We start from the raw sequence: 15053 nt of genomic DNA, 5'->3' as shown, positions 1-15053 counted from the left end.
GAGCCCTTAGCCTGTGGGGTCTGATGTGACTACAGATATTCGTGTCAGAATCAAATTAAATGGCAGGACACTCAGCTACAATGGTGTTGGAGAACTGGTTAGTCTGGGGACCTCCCCACACACATTTGGTGTCAGAAGTGTTCTGTGGGTAGAAAGAAACCACGGTCATGGGTGACTGGGAGGCACGCTGGTGTTTTTGGCTTCTGAGAGCCCTGGCTGTCGCCCTGGTTTGGGGAACCAGACCAATGCCTGGGCTGAACTCCTAAGCTTCTGAGCTGCCCAGTGGTGCCCAGCCCTGGGGGCTCTCACAGAACCAAGGGGTGTCCAAAAATGGTGTTAAAACACGCATAACATAAAAGTTACCATTTGGGGGCACCTGGGTGCCTCAGTTGGTTAAGTGTCTGCCTTCGGCTCAGGTCATGATTCCAGGGTCCTGGGATCAAGTCCTGCATCAGGCTCCCTGCTCCGTGGGGAGCCTGTTTGTCCCTCTGCCTCTGCTTCTCCCTCTTTGTCTCTCGTGAATAAACAAATAGAATATTTTTTTTTAGTTACCATTTTACCCATTTGTAAAGTTCAATTCAATGGCATTTAGTACATTCACAATATTGGGCAACAGTCACCATTATCTGGTTCCAGAACATTTCCATCACCCCCGAAGGAAATTCCATGCCCATTAGCAGTCACTCTCCGTTCCTCCCAGATCCTGGCAACCACTAATCTGCTTTCTGTTTCTCGGCGTTTGTTCTGGACGTTTTATTTAAATGGAATCGTGTAACACATGACCTTCTAGTGCAGCTTCTTCCACTTAGCATAATGCTTTTAAGCTTTTAAATGCTTTTAACACCCATGTTAGAGCACACTTCCTGTTCTCATGGTTGAGTGATCTTCCATTGCATGGGTAGACACCTCATTTCCCTGTCTGTTCTGGAAGTCACTGGAAGGGAGAAGAGTGTCCCTGGCAGGGCAGGTGTATGCTGGGGGCTGGCGAAGACAGACAGGAGCACCATGATCCTGGAAGCACCTTTGAACCCCGCCTTGTCTCCATGACTTATTTGAGCCTCCTAGGAGGGATAGGAGGTCTCTTTCTCCACCAGGGGAGGCTGCTAGATCTGTGAGCCCTGTATGCCATCTGGGGCCTCCCTTCTGTGCCCACGTATGGTTTCCCCACCCCAGCAGGGGGCGCTGGGACAAGCTTGGTTCTAGAAAGTTGGTTCCTACCTGGGCTACTGAAGAAACTCCACCCTGCAGTGTCCCCCCCCCCCCCAATTTACTTCTCAAATATCTGAGTGATGGAAAGGTTGCCCTTGGGAAGTTCCAGGCTGCTCCTCAATTCTGGTCTTCAGCTGGTGGGAGTGTGTGAAAAGACCACTCCCCTATCCTGGTAGGATCTGGACAAGTTCTGTAAGGCCTCCAGGTGATTCTTCTGTGTACCAGGCTTGGGGATTCTTTGCAAGTCCCTCCCTCAAGTTCATCCCCAGAGGAGGACCTTAAACTTTCTGCAGATAATATAGGCCAAATTATAGCGTCGGGACTGAGATCTCATGTCTTCTCTTTATGAATCCAGCCAGGGAAACCAACCAGATTAAGTGCCTTATTCTGTGGGCTACACTTGTAGAATTTTATTCCTCTATTCATTATTCAACAAAACTTTACACCAGGCACCATGCTAGGGGTGGGAGACAGTAGTGACTAAGGCACGCTCCCTGCCTTCAAAGATCTTGAAGTCTGGTGGGGGAGACACGTAGTCCCATTCCAGGGTGATGACTGGGACTGGCAGGATGAGCAAGACGGTTTCCCGGGTCAGGGAAGCGTGAAGCAGAAAACAGTGACGCTTTTTTTTTTTTTTTTTTTTCCTTGAGAGAGAGAAATCGAGAAGCAGCAAACTACACCAATGCAGTCAAAGGCATTTTAGCATTCTAGATTTGTTTCATTGTGATCAAGACATAAAAATGATCCCTTTGGGGCTGCCTGTCTAGCTCAAGGGGTAGAGCATGTGACTTTTGATCTTGGGGTCATGAGTTCAAGCCCCAAGTTGGACATAGATTTTTCTGGAAAAAAATAATAATCTGGGTTCTGGACATGCTGTTAAGGTCTTAGGCCAGAGAGGAAATATCTTCCCTATTAGTCCATTATGGAAGATTCCCCATAGATGAAAAGGAGAACAGTATGACCTTAGTGTTAGAAGAAGCTTTTGGACTCTGGAATGGGTGGTAAGCTGAATTGACTTCCTATATGAGAAGACATCTGGCTAGATGCCTTTGGGGAACCAAGAATGTTTCTGGATGTCACAGGGTTGGCAGAGATGACTCTGAAGCTTCCTGGCATGGACATGGTCATGAAGTTGTGGCATGAAAGTTCACCTAGACAAGTGGCTAGAAACCCTGGCTTGCCTTCAGAATCATCTGGGAGCTTCTGAAAAGTACCAGCACCTGAGTGCCACCCTAATTAACTCAAAGTCACAAGAGTAGGGCGCAGGTGTGACTGCTTTCAAGCTCCCAGATGATTCTCCAGGGCAGCCTGGAGGGGTGGGGGGATGGGGTAGCACTGTGTAAGAGGAGGGGTGCCGAGGATGCCCATGGCCTTGACATACCCCTCTGCACAACAGTGTGGGTAGTAAGGAGAGGGGGGAGGGACATGGGTGGGAAAGAGAAGGGGGGTCGTAACCCTAGAGCAAAGCATCAGAAGGTCACACGCTCTAGAGAGATGGAGAAAACCAGGTTGGCTGTATCATTTAGGGTCATGGCAGCCCCTGGTGCAGGTTCATTGGCAAAGTGTATGTGGGGAGCTGGATGGGAGCTTGTGGACTCTGGAGGGGGCAAGAAAATGCACATAGAAAATGCGGACTGGCTTTGCCAGGGGTGAGAGGCAGGGTTGTGGATGGAGGGGGAATATGGGGTGGAGGGAATGGTTTCCTTGTTTACGATGGATGAGACTTGGGGGTGTCCGAATACTAATGGAAATGATCCAGTAGAGAGGACGCATAACTGATGGTTCCAAGTGGCTAAGAAGGTGCAGGGGGAGGAAAGGGGAAGGAGGGGAGGAGAGGGAAGGGGAGGCATCCACGCCCTGGGGGCATTATTAACCTTAAATCGAGGGACACCTCATCTGTTGTGATAGGACGGACGATGGAGAGGACGGGACAAGAGAGGAAGGTGGCTCATCTTACGGGGGAGCCCCAAGAACACTTATTCACACCCAGCTTACTCAGGGATGGGGTTATTTACTAAGGCACTTGGCCTTCACACATGCCCTCTCTCCACTTTTGACCTTCCATGGAAACAGTCTCTGGTCGTTTCTCTTTCCTTTCTTGTCCCCACTGGCAGCCAGACCAGGAGCCACTGTCGCGGGACGGGTTAGCTGGTGGAGGCCCCTGCCGATCCCTCTTTCTGGCCCATCTTGCCCACCTGCATCTGGGGGTCCAGTGAGTCAGCCCCCATCGACCCCGCGGTGAGCACCGTGGGGAGGAAGCTGGGAGGTTGAAGCCTGCCCTGAGGCTCCTGGCCGGAGCTCCCTCTTCAGTCAGGCTCTACTTTACTAGGGAGTCTCTGCAGACGGGAAGGGGCTCCGGCACGGCCCCTAAGACACTAATATTGATGGTCGCGGTACTGCACTAGGTCCTTGTCTTTTGTGCATGCAGTCCCTGGTCGGGAAACCCCAAGGGGAGGAGGGTTCAGCCATGGAACCCTCATCCCGACATAATGCCCTCTGCCCTCAGTTGGAGCGGTCTTTGCCTCCTCTGCTCCTGGGATACCTGAGGCCACACTGGGCAGACATACAAATTCAAAGTCACTGTCCCTGGGCTTCAAGGCCGCTGTCCCTGGGTTGCAACCTGAAGTTATGGAGGGACTGACTCCCTTAAACAGGCATCCAGTGCTCCCTCTTCACCTTCTAGCTCACCCCCATGTCCTTGCTGCTGACTCAGAGTTAGGAACAGGGCCTCCCAAGTCTTCTGGGAAGTGCCCCCCCCCGGCCCCCATCTTCTCCCAGATGCAGAGACCCCCGTGTGGGGCTCAGTGTTCGAGAGGCACTTTTCTCCAGGCCCCTCGCTGGCAGGGAGTTCACCTGGTGGCTCCTGACAAATGGACCTGGTCCCCTTTCTGCCCCCACCCTGTGTCCAGCTGACCCCAGCCTAATTCATGCTCCTGGGAGATTCCCAAATACTGACACAGTGAGCGGTCCTTACATGTTCGATCGGCAGCAAGCTAGAGTAAAACCTACTCAAGAGGTCTCCTGGGGTCTACCCTTCACTCAGCTGCACACTGGGTTTGCTTCGTGTGTTTGTTTTCTCAAATCCCCACCCCCACACCTGCCCAAACAAAATCCAAAGTGCAAAGGGAACATGTTTTTAAATGGAACATGAAATCAGGGCCTCCTTCCTGGTGGTGGTTGTAGACATGGGTTAGAGACTCTCTCCTCTGAATCGAGCCCACGGGGACCAGTGTAGACTCCCTCCTCTCCAGTCTCCCTGGCCTTCGTCCTGTTCTTGAATGTTCCATGTGGGTCACCTGCCACCTCACAGCCTGCGTGTGCACTGTTCTCTCCTTGCCTGGCTCCCCACGGCTCATCGTTAAGGGAGCCCGACGTCCATGCCACTTCCTCTGGAAGCCCTTGCCTGACCTCAGCTCCAAACTGGAAACAGGGATCCTAACCCCTGACGCTCTTCCCTGGAATCTGAGCCAGCCAGGTGCTCGGTGGTGGCTCCCGCTGATCCCCACGCACATGGAGAAATGGACCAGGACGAGGAGGCCGGCCTGCCCCAACTGCCTGGTAGATCAGACACCTTCATGCACCCCCGAAATGTACCATTCACATCGGGTCGGCATTTGTCCAGGATCTGGCTCCTACTCCATAATTCCAAATCCACGACCAACGAGGCCATTTCTTCGACTCCACCCGTCTGCCCGGGACTGAGGATAGCACAGGACACAGCATGACCTCGCAGAGATGCTTGCTGAGTAAACAGTGAATAATCGTCATCTGAGGGGTGACTTGGGTCTGTTGGCTCAGGGGCTGTTGAAGGTTAAAAGGAAAAACAAAAGTTGTAAAACTCTGGTTTCCGTTGTGTGTACGCACGTGTGTCCCGAATCACAACAAAGAATGCGTTTCTTGCCATGTGCTATAGTCAGGACAATTGGGGGTCCCGGCCGTCAAGCAGCTTTCTTCCCCAGGGGTCACAGATGGCGGGGAGGCTGGGTCTGGAGCAGCCTCTTCCTCAGCACGGGTCTCCGGAAAGCCTGTTGGAGGCCAGCAGCCCTCTTGCCCCGTGGGATAGGTCAAGGCCTCCTGCTATTGAGCTCAGGCGCGACTGCTCTGGCAACCCACGTCCTGTTGGGGGTTTTTACTTCAAGACCGTCTTGACCATGGGTTTCTGTTAAAGAGGAAACCTAGGATGAGAACAAACCCCAGGGAAAGCCATGAGCTGAGTCATCTAGGAGGAGCTGAAAGGGGCCGGTCCCGGGGGTTATGCGAAGGGAGCGTGGACCCCTGGCCTTCTGGAGTGGGTAGCCTGGGTCCACAGATTTGTATAGAGTTGATTTAAACAAGACCCATTGTCTGCTGGACAGGAAGGTCTTTGGTGAGGCCCGGCGATGGCCTGGCATCCGAGTCTCTCGGACCCCGTGGCCCTTCCTGAGCCTTGGCTGCCTAGAGGGAGTTGTGAGGAGACACTCCCATTAGTCTTGACTGTCCCAGCAGAGTGCCGTCCTCCATACAGCATGTCTCTTCTTTGCTTTTGGGGGGCAGTCACATCCTCCTCCTCGTTCCCTTCCTCGTCTCCTCCCCCTTCTTCCCCAAGCATTTTCATGAACTGAAGGAAAGTGATCCTGGGCCTGTCAGCCAAGCCCCTCCACTGAGCCACTTCCCTGTGGGCCCCGGTCATGGACAGCACATGGGCCATGCCCCAGCACCCCTCCTTCTTCTCCACTGCCCCTCCGGCCTCGCCCGGAGCAGAGAGCCCGCCTCGCCCCCTCTTGTGTGGTGTGAACCCCGGGCCTCCCTGAGAGCATTCTGCTCCAGGCCCTAAGCCCCCCCACCCTCTCCCCATCGCCTCTTGGCTACATCGGACCTTCACCACCTTTCAGAGTCCCGGTGGCATAGTCCAGCCTCACTGTTGAGTCCAAACTCCTCACCACAATGTGTAAGCCCAGCAGGGTCTAGCCACTGCCTGCCTTGGCAGTCTTGGCCACTGGCTACTCCTCTCTCTTTCTGGGTTCCAGCTGCACCAGCCTTGCTGAGGACCTGGTTAAGCCTCTCCTCACCTCAGTTCAACCCTGTTTCCTCTGCTTGACCCACTGCTTCCCCTCCCCGGATGCTCCCAGCCTCCTGGCCTCCTTCCTAGCATGCACCACTCGTAGTTGGATTCCTGAGTCTGTAATGGGCTGCTCCACACCTTTCCCTCCACCTAGACTATCCACTTCCTGAGTGCAAAGGTTATACCTGGTTCATATCCCCAGTGTCTCATAAAACACCTGGCACCAGCAAGTATCAAATCCATATTTCCGAGTGCATGATTATTAAATGACAACCCCTTTCCCTGGGGCTGGCCCCAGACCCCCTCCAATCATCCCAATGTGTTGTGTGTTGTGACCCGCCCAGCAATTCCGCTCCCACCGAAACCACCTTCCCACCACTTGCCTTGGTGTCTGGGGCTGTCTGGACTTGGCACCATGGACTTGGAACCGCAGACTTGAACACACCCCCAAAACTCTGCTCTCACCTGCCACTGGCCTCCCTTCCTTCCTTAGGGCAAGATTCAGTTGTAAGATGGTCGCTGTCAGGGTGGGCTAGGTCCCTTTCCAGGGACCTCCTTTGCTCAGCTTCTCCTGGGGCTTGCAGTCACGAGCAAGCTCTGTTTAACAAAAAGCGGGTCCTATCCTCTGTGTGCAGAGCACCCTACGCACTTCCGCTTCCAGGGCCTTTGGGGCTGGCTCCACCCAGCTTTATGGGGGCTCACCAGTATCCCACAGAACCGTGGGCCTCTCTGAAAATCCACACCCATCCTTACCTAACAGCACACTGCCCTTCATAGCAACGGACCAATCTAAAGGCAGAGGGTGGTTCACAGTGTGGCCAAAACCAGGAGCTGCAAGAAGGAGAAATCCCACCAGCTAGTGGGTCACAGGTCCCAGGAAAGGCTGCTGCGGCGGATGCTGGGGATGGCCCCCCCCACAGCCACAGAGAACTCCTTTCTCCCTTGCTGAAAGCCAGAACCATCACCTTCTGGAGTCCCATGCCACTAGAGGCATGTGGGGCAGTGTCAGCCGATGTTTGGCGGGGGGGATGGGCTCTCAGAACGTGTCCTCTCCCCAAAGAGATGCATGTATTTCCACGAGCTTTGGCTCTGCCCCCTAATATGGGTCCGGAATGAGGTGGTATCTAGGGGAGCAGCCATCATTGGATGTGAGGGACAATGGCCAGGTGCTAAAGGTGACAGAAAGGATAGGAGCCAGGGCCCTGAGGAGTAACCCAAGCAGCTTCCGACTGAGAACAGTGAGCTGGGCACTGAAGCCACAGGGCTCAGAGTCTCTGTTAGATGCCGCTGGGTGCACTCCTGATCCACATTCCTTCTGACTGTGGGTCTCTAACCCTCTGGATCATGGCACTCTGGCTGCCCAGATGCGTGCGCTCATGCCTCCACGCTACCCAGTGGCCATGGCAGTGACTCCTGCCCACCGTCACTCCTCTGTCTCCATTCACCTGCACCAAGGCCAGCTGCCACGGTCCCCACGGGGCTGGAGCTGCACTCTGGCGACCAACCTGCCCCGGGCCTCTCTTTCCCTTCCCTGTAGTGGGGGCCCGAGTCTCTGCCACCAGCCGACTCCGGGTCCCTGGCAAGATAAGCAGAGTCTTCAAGGTTCTCCGTATGTCCAGGCGTGGGCTCCTGGAGGCTCACTTCTCCAGGTGATGTCCTGCAGTGGAAACTCTTGGACATGTTAGGCCAAAGGAGTGGTCTGAACGACAGTAGGGACAGCAGGGCACACACCAGTGAGCTGCTGTTCTTTGCCCAGGATGAAAGCGTTTCCTGGGAGACCAGACTCTCTCATGCTAAAACTAAGTCGGGTGCAGACCGTCCAGGAGGGCTGGTCACCTTAGTGGGACGTTGGGAGAACACGAGCTATTCTGTCTAGTGGGACCATCCCCAGTGAGGCCGGGGAGGGGGCAGGAGCACGTCGCAGGGGGCTCTGGAGGTTGTTCATTTCTGATTGGTAAAGGCCTCCAAAAGGTCTAGGCAGGTGTATTCGTTTCCTGGGGTGGAAATGAATTTGTCTCTGCTGTGACAAATCGCTCCAAGCACAATGGTTTAGACCAACAAAACGTGCTCTCTCGAAGCTCTGGAGGCCAGAAGGTCGAAGTGAAGGTATGAGCAGGCTGCGGGTTCCCTGGAGGCTGTAGGGGAGGATCCCTTTCTTGCCTCTTCCAGCCTCCAGTGGCTGGGGCGCCCCCAGGCTTATGGCCGCCTCACTCCCATCTGCCTCCGTCTACACTTGGCCCTCCCGTCGTGGGCATCTCAGCACTCCCTCAGCCTTTCTCTTAGGAGGGCAGCTGTCCCTGGATTTAGGGCCCTCTTGGATAATCCAGGATGATTGCATTTCAAGATCCTTAATTCCCTCCGCAAAGACCCTTTTCCCAAGTCAGATCGCAGTCACCAGTTCTGGGGGTTAAGACATGGAACATATCTTTTTTGGAGGTGCACCGTTCAACCCTCTAGAACAAGGAAACTGACATGTTCGAGTTTGGAAAAGATTGCTCTGGAAGCAGGGAAGAGCATGGTGGGAGAGGGTCTCGAGGCAGCCGGGGGAGGAAGAGCGGCATGGGGGGTGTGGTGGACCCCACTGGGGCACCTTCCTTCTGCCTCCAGGGCTGTCCACGTGACGCCCGAACCTTCTCCAACCAAACAGCCCAGGGCTGCCCCTTGAAGACTCTAGGGTCCTTCTCACCCAGACTGGTTGGTGGGGCCCAGGGATGGCCATGCCTTCCCTTGCCTATCTCCCGCTGGTCTTTGGAGTTCTGGTTTCCTGCCCTGGGACATCTGGTCTCTCTAGGGGAGGACTGTCAGCGGGGATACTCACCCCTGCTCTGCAAGGGCGCCATCTGCTCGGCGGGCTCATCCATTCATTCAGCGTACACTGGTTGAGTGCATGCTCTCTGCCTGCCCTGGGTTCCCAGCCCGGTCCGGGTGAGAGAGGAGGCATAAGTAATTTCGACGCCATGTAAACTGCACCCTGAAATTTCATAGGCCACCCCAGGAAGGTCACGGGCTTAGGCTGCATTCACAAACTGCCTCAAATGTGAGTTTTTGACATTATCCCCGAACCCACGACACCCACGCGAATGGCGATATGTCCCGACAGCCAGCAATGGTTAAATCTCGCCACGGGTCTTATAACCCAGTTTTGGATTTTTGTTTTGTTTTGCTTTTTCATTGTAAAGACAATATCAGGAAACACCCCACCCCATCTGAGAAGTGGTGAGGGCCTTCTGCAGCCTCTGAGATCAGGGAGGCCTCCCGCAAAGCTGGGGGCTTCCAGGACAGGCTGAGAAGGAGTTGACTTGGAGAAGGGAGAGTGTCCATGGCAGAGGACAACATCAGAGGGGCTGAGAGGGAGAGAGGGTGTGGAGCTTTTAAAGATCTGAAAGAGCGGGGTGCCTGGGTGGCACAGTGGGTTAAAGCCTCTGCCTTCAGCTCGGGTCATGATCCCAGGGTCCTCGGATCGAGCCCCGCATCAGGCTCTCTGCTTATCGGGGAGCCTGCTTCCCCCCTCTTGTTGCCTGCCTCTCTGCCTACTTGTGATCTCTCTCTCTGTCAAATAAATAAATAAAATCTTAAAAAAAAAAAAAGTCTGAAAGAGCAACGTGGCAGTTTCCAGGATTTGAGAGAAAGAGGGGCAGACGGTAAGGCTGGGGAGGGAAACTGAGGCAGATGTTCATGGTGGTCTATGTTAAGTGCTTTGGCCTTCATCTTGAAAGCGTGGAGAAGCCTTAAGGAAGCCATCTTTAAGCCGCAAGTCTTGACGTAATGGTCTGTCAGGAAAAGGCCTGTTTCTCGTGACCCCACCCCCACCGTGAGGTACCCCTGCAGCGGGGATGGAATGCGTCTGGTTTTGGAGCACCCATGCGCAGGTGAGCAGGGAGACCCACAGGTCTGAGACCCTCTCATTTCTCTCTCCTCTGGAGGAAAAAAACAGGAAGGCAGAAAGGGAGGGGGCTTGTGGAAGGAGTCGCCAGAGGAAGCTTCCGGGACAGGCACCGGAGCAGGAGGGAGGCTATGCCCCAATGCGGGGCGGTCCCGCGGAACCCCCAGGCCTGGGAAGCGTGCAAACGGGCTGTAGCTCTCCGCCAGCAGAGCAGAGCAGTGGACCCGCAGCCGCCCTGCCACCCCGTAGCCTTCTGGCTTCTTCACTCCCGTGTTTGTCTTGGCTGAGAGCAGCTCGGGGCTTTCTGAAGCTGAGTCCGTCCGTGAAGGCGAAGCTGGAGGAACTGGGACACGGGATCACAGAGGAAGGAGCTGGAAGGGGCCTCAGATGGGGAAGCAGAGGTTGTCGCACAGTGGGTTGGTGGCGGACCGGGCTGAGAACCTAGAACTCCTTGCACAGTGCTCTACCTGAGCGCCATGGAGCTGCCCACATGGGCAAGGGCTCTGACACAGGGCGAACATATCCACAGAGCACGTGCTGTCCGCCTTCTTCAGGAAGGCATGTGGGGGTTCACAGGTGCCCACAAGTTGTGTCTCCTCTTCTTGCTTTCATGACACACATATCCGTTCAGACAGACGCCAACCAGCTCCCAGGGACTTGGCGCCACCAGCAGGGCGCCCCCCGCAGGCCCGGGCGGGGGTGGGGGGTGGGTCTAAGGAGGCCTGGTTGGCCCAGGGGGTGGGGCCAGGCCTCACCACGGCCAACCCCGTAATTCTCAGATCTCGATTCAGTGTTGCCTCCCCCAAGGCCCAATGGGGACCCTCCCGTGTCCCGCTCTGCACAGATGCCGGCAAGTCACGTGTCCCACAGCTGAAGGCCGCCCCGTCCGCCTCCACCATCTGCTGAGGCCCCGTAATTATTCCAAAACCCGGTGCAGTCTCACTCGGAGGGGAGAGTTCACACAGCCCTGTAATGTAACCCAGGCCTTCGGCCGCTCAGGCAGGGGGTCCCCAGCTGGGTAATGAGCTGCCCGCTTTATTGAATTCCCTGGTTGGGGTCTGACTGATCACTGCCTTTAGCCGAGGCAGCCTGGGCCTTCTGAGAACCCATCTGAGCTCCCTTGCTGGGGCCTTCCTCCTCTCTAGCCCCCCCCCCCCATTCTTTCTCCTTACATTCTTCCTCCTCCCCAATCCGTTGAAATCGAGGATCAGGGCAAGGGGGCTCTCAGAGGGTTGGCCTCCCCCAGCTGTTTGGGAGAACGTGTGGCTGCCTCGGGTCTGGGGGCCCATGCAGGGTGGACCAGCACGGGCTGCTGGTCTGACTTTGCTGGGGCCACCCCAGGCAGAAGCAGGACCCGCAGCTCCCACCCCCACCCCGTCTCCCAATCCTACTGACTTTCCTCTCACCTCCCCTTTCTGGAGGCCTGGGCTCTGCAGAGGGAAGGACTTGGCCAAGAAGCCTGCACCGTGGGCCAGGTCTTTCCGAGGGGGGAGTGAACGAAAGCGCCTGCTGGGCTCCGTCTCGCAGACTCCTGCTCAGGCTTCAAGACGCACCCCACCTCACGCCTGCAGCGCTGGGCCTCCCTCCCCCTGCCTGGCCTCCCAGCCCTCATGGGCCCCTCCAAGACGGCCTTCACTAACCTGATCATTTGTTTGCATGCTGTGCTTTCTCTGGGACAAGGACCGTCGTCTCCTCTGTGTACCCAGAGTACCGAGCACATAGTAGGTGCCTTAAAAACCATCCAGTAAGGAAGGTAAGAGGTCTGGTCCGTGCGTGAGGCTGGCGTGGCACCACCGTCGTCCCCTCCACACGTGCGGCTAGTCTCCAGAGGGGAGAGGCCTGGCTGACTGGGAAAACGATGTCAGCTATGTTGTCCTGTCCAGGCCCCAGTGACTGGGAAGCTGTTATGTGAAGGGTGAACCTGAGGTCAAGGGTCACGCAGAGTCCACCGTCTGGGGTCACCTCCTGCAACTGCATCTAGAGCTGGCCTTGAACCCACCCTGGAGGGTGTGAAGGGGCCATGCTCCCTGCATAGCGGCGGGAGCTGGAGGGAGCTCTTTGGAGGCGAAGGCAGAGCCTGGCCCTCTTGTGACCACACTGTGCCCGATGTCCCTGGGGAGGGGGAAAGGCAGGTGACAGCCCCAAGGTCAGGTCACCTGCTCCGGTGACTCAGCCCTGGGTCTATGTCCCTGATGCTCATGCTGGCGGGAGGGAGGCCTGGGGGGGCCGCAGAGACCCCCTTCAGCACCAGGGGTGTGGTGAGGGTGAGGTGTCTGCCACCCTCCAGGGAAGACCGAGGCAGGGCAGCCAGATCTGAGGAACTGGGGGAGGGGCCCAGGAGACTTCAAAGTGCTCTGAGAACAGCTTAGAAACACGCTGGGCTGGCGGGGTGGCGGGCGGGGGCCTTTCTGGAGGTCCTGGAAGCAACAGTGGTTTGTGTGACGAGCACAGGACTGGCATCTGGGGTGGTGGGGGTGGGCGGGTGTGAGCCGCAGGGCTCTGAGCAGGCCCAGCTGGCCTCTCCGTGACTCGGTTTCCTCTTTGTGCAGGGGAGGTCCCAGCCACATCTCCCCGGCTCCCTCCCAGGGCTGGCGGGAGGGTCAGCGGGATGATGTAGGGGAAAACGCTGTGTGGGCTCCGAGCCCTGATCAGATGTTATTTATTATTCTGAGCTGTGTTTTGGTGGGAGTCTTGGAAGCGCTGAGAGCGAGAGCCGGGATGTTCTAGGCCCCTTCTTCCCCGATGCTGTTGTGAATCGGAGTGGAATTGGCCAGAAATGGGGCCCTGGGTGGGAAAGAGGCTGGTGGCTCTTGACAGGGCTGAGCGGGGTGGATGGAGGCCTTTCTCAGTCAACCCCGATGACAGAGAGAGAGAGAGAGAGCGTGCAAGCGAGGAGCGGTGGGGTGGACGAGCTCCCCCTGCCTCTGTGCCCACCCCTGCCTGCTACCTCTGCTCTGCCTGCCCCCAGCCATCCCATCACCTCCAGTGGTCTCAGGTGACTCCCCAGAGATCAGCCCTCCTCTCCCTGGACACTTGTCCTCACGTAACAGGGCTGTGACAATTTTTCTAAGTCCTGCTTAGAAATGTGTCACCATCCATTCCCCTTTGTGATTTCAAAGAAGGCGGCACAAGCTGCATCCGTCAAGCGTGGGGCTGAGGCTCTGCTCTGAGCAGCTGGAACACGGGTTTATGAAATTACAGGGAATTCAAAGCAGCCAGCGTCGCCCGCTGTCTGGCTTCATTACCGGGCCCCGGCCTCGGAGGGAAGTTTATTCCAATAATTTAGGGGATTAGGATCTGACACCCTTCATTAGCTCTTTGACATAAGCAGAAAAGACAGATCTCGCAGAATGACCCGCACGATGGGGAAAAATTGGCAGAGGCGGAGAGAAGGCGGCACACCACCCCTGGGGTGGGGGGTAGTCTGCAGGGCCGAGAGAAGCCTTGTGCTGCCTTTTTACCGTCAAATGTGATGGCGAACCCTAGTCCTCAAGGGGAGAGTGGACCTGGAAGAGGAGGGGCCTGCGTTCAGGACTCAGTTTCTCCCCCCTATGAAATGAGAGCACTGCTGGGGACTTTCTAGGTCTCTTCTGGCTCTGATGTGGGCTGGGGCCACCCCATCTACTATCCCTGGGACACAGCAGCTCGGTTACTGCTCCTCAAACCCTCTGTGGTTTGGCCTTTGCAAGGTACCCGTCTCTGGCAGGGATCGGTGTCCCCACTCGCTCACACCCTCCGGGGGTCGTGTGGCCACACAAATACGTTCAGCCAGCTCACTTTTCGGTGCTGTTTGAGGTACCTGACATTTTCTGCCATAGGGGGGAGAAATAGCTCCCACCCCCTCCAACGGGAGCCTCCGCCTCTTTCCCTGACCATTCCCCCACCCCACCACACGGCATCTGATGTTTCCACAAACTTCTTGTCCCGCCTGTAAAAACCGGAGTTGAAGCTGTACCTTGACAGCAGTGCTGACACCCAGGTGGGCAGGAGGGGCGTCCCAAAGGCCCGTGCTTGCACCCTGCAAGCTGGCATTTCCTGTGTTACCGGTGGCAACCCACTGCTGTGCGACGGGGCTGGGGGGGGGTGAGTTGCTTAGCCTCTCTGGGCTCCTTTCCCCCCAGTCCGCAATAAAGGTCATTTGTCATGAGGATGGAGTGCCGTGATGCCTGGAGAGAGCCCGGCTCACACGAAGAGCCCAGTAAATATGAGGGACGACTATCCCTGTCCGCAGTGGCTGACCTCGGGCAAGTCACTGGTCCTCTCTGGCCCTGAACCTTCTCCTTTGTGAAGTCGGGGGGAACCCAGGGGACGGCTGAGGTGCTTGGCGCACGACAGAGCTCAGGCACCACCAAGGGGTCGTTCTCCAGGGCAGCCGCCGCCCAGCACCGTCCTGGGACACTTACCCCGTGGGTTTTCTGGGAGCCGACGAGTGTGTCGATCGAGGAGCGAGGAATGTGATACATCCCGGCAGCTGGGGGAGCCGGAGCATATCTGGTATGTGTCTCTGGAATGATTTGGGGAAAATTCACCAAAGTGGGAACTTGAGACGCGAACGGGCCGGGGACCGAGAGATAGGGAGCTGTCCGTGCGCACACACCCCCGCAGAGGGACCGGGTGCGGGGGTGGGAGGCCACGGCGCAGCGCTGAGGCTCCGGCCCGCCCTGGAATGGCCGTGAACTTGTTGTTTTTCCACGTCATTTGCTCTCAAATGTACTATCGGGCCAGGCGATGCTAACCCTGCAGCGGCAGGTCCCTCCGTGCAACAGGCGATTGTGTGTTCTTCAGAGGTAGTCACGGGGAGGAGGGGGCCTGGCCCGAGGAGGTGGGGGAGAGGGAAACAAACGCCCCTTTACAGGGAGCTTGCGTGTCCTGCAGCCAGCCCCCCCCCCCCGCCCCAGCACATGCCATTTCTGGCCCTTG

This window comes from Enhydra lutris, unplaced genomic scaffold (genome assembly GCF_002288905.1).
Source record: "Enhydra lutris kenyoni isolate GAN:26980312 unplaced genomic scaffold, ASM228890v2 scaffoldscaffold26, whole genome shotgun sequence".
Lineage (NCBI taxonomy): Eukaryota > Metazoa > Chordata > Mammalia > Carnivora > Mustelidae > Enhydra > Enhydra lutris.
This window is presented reverse-complemented; position numbering follows the sequence as displayed.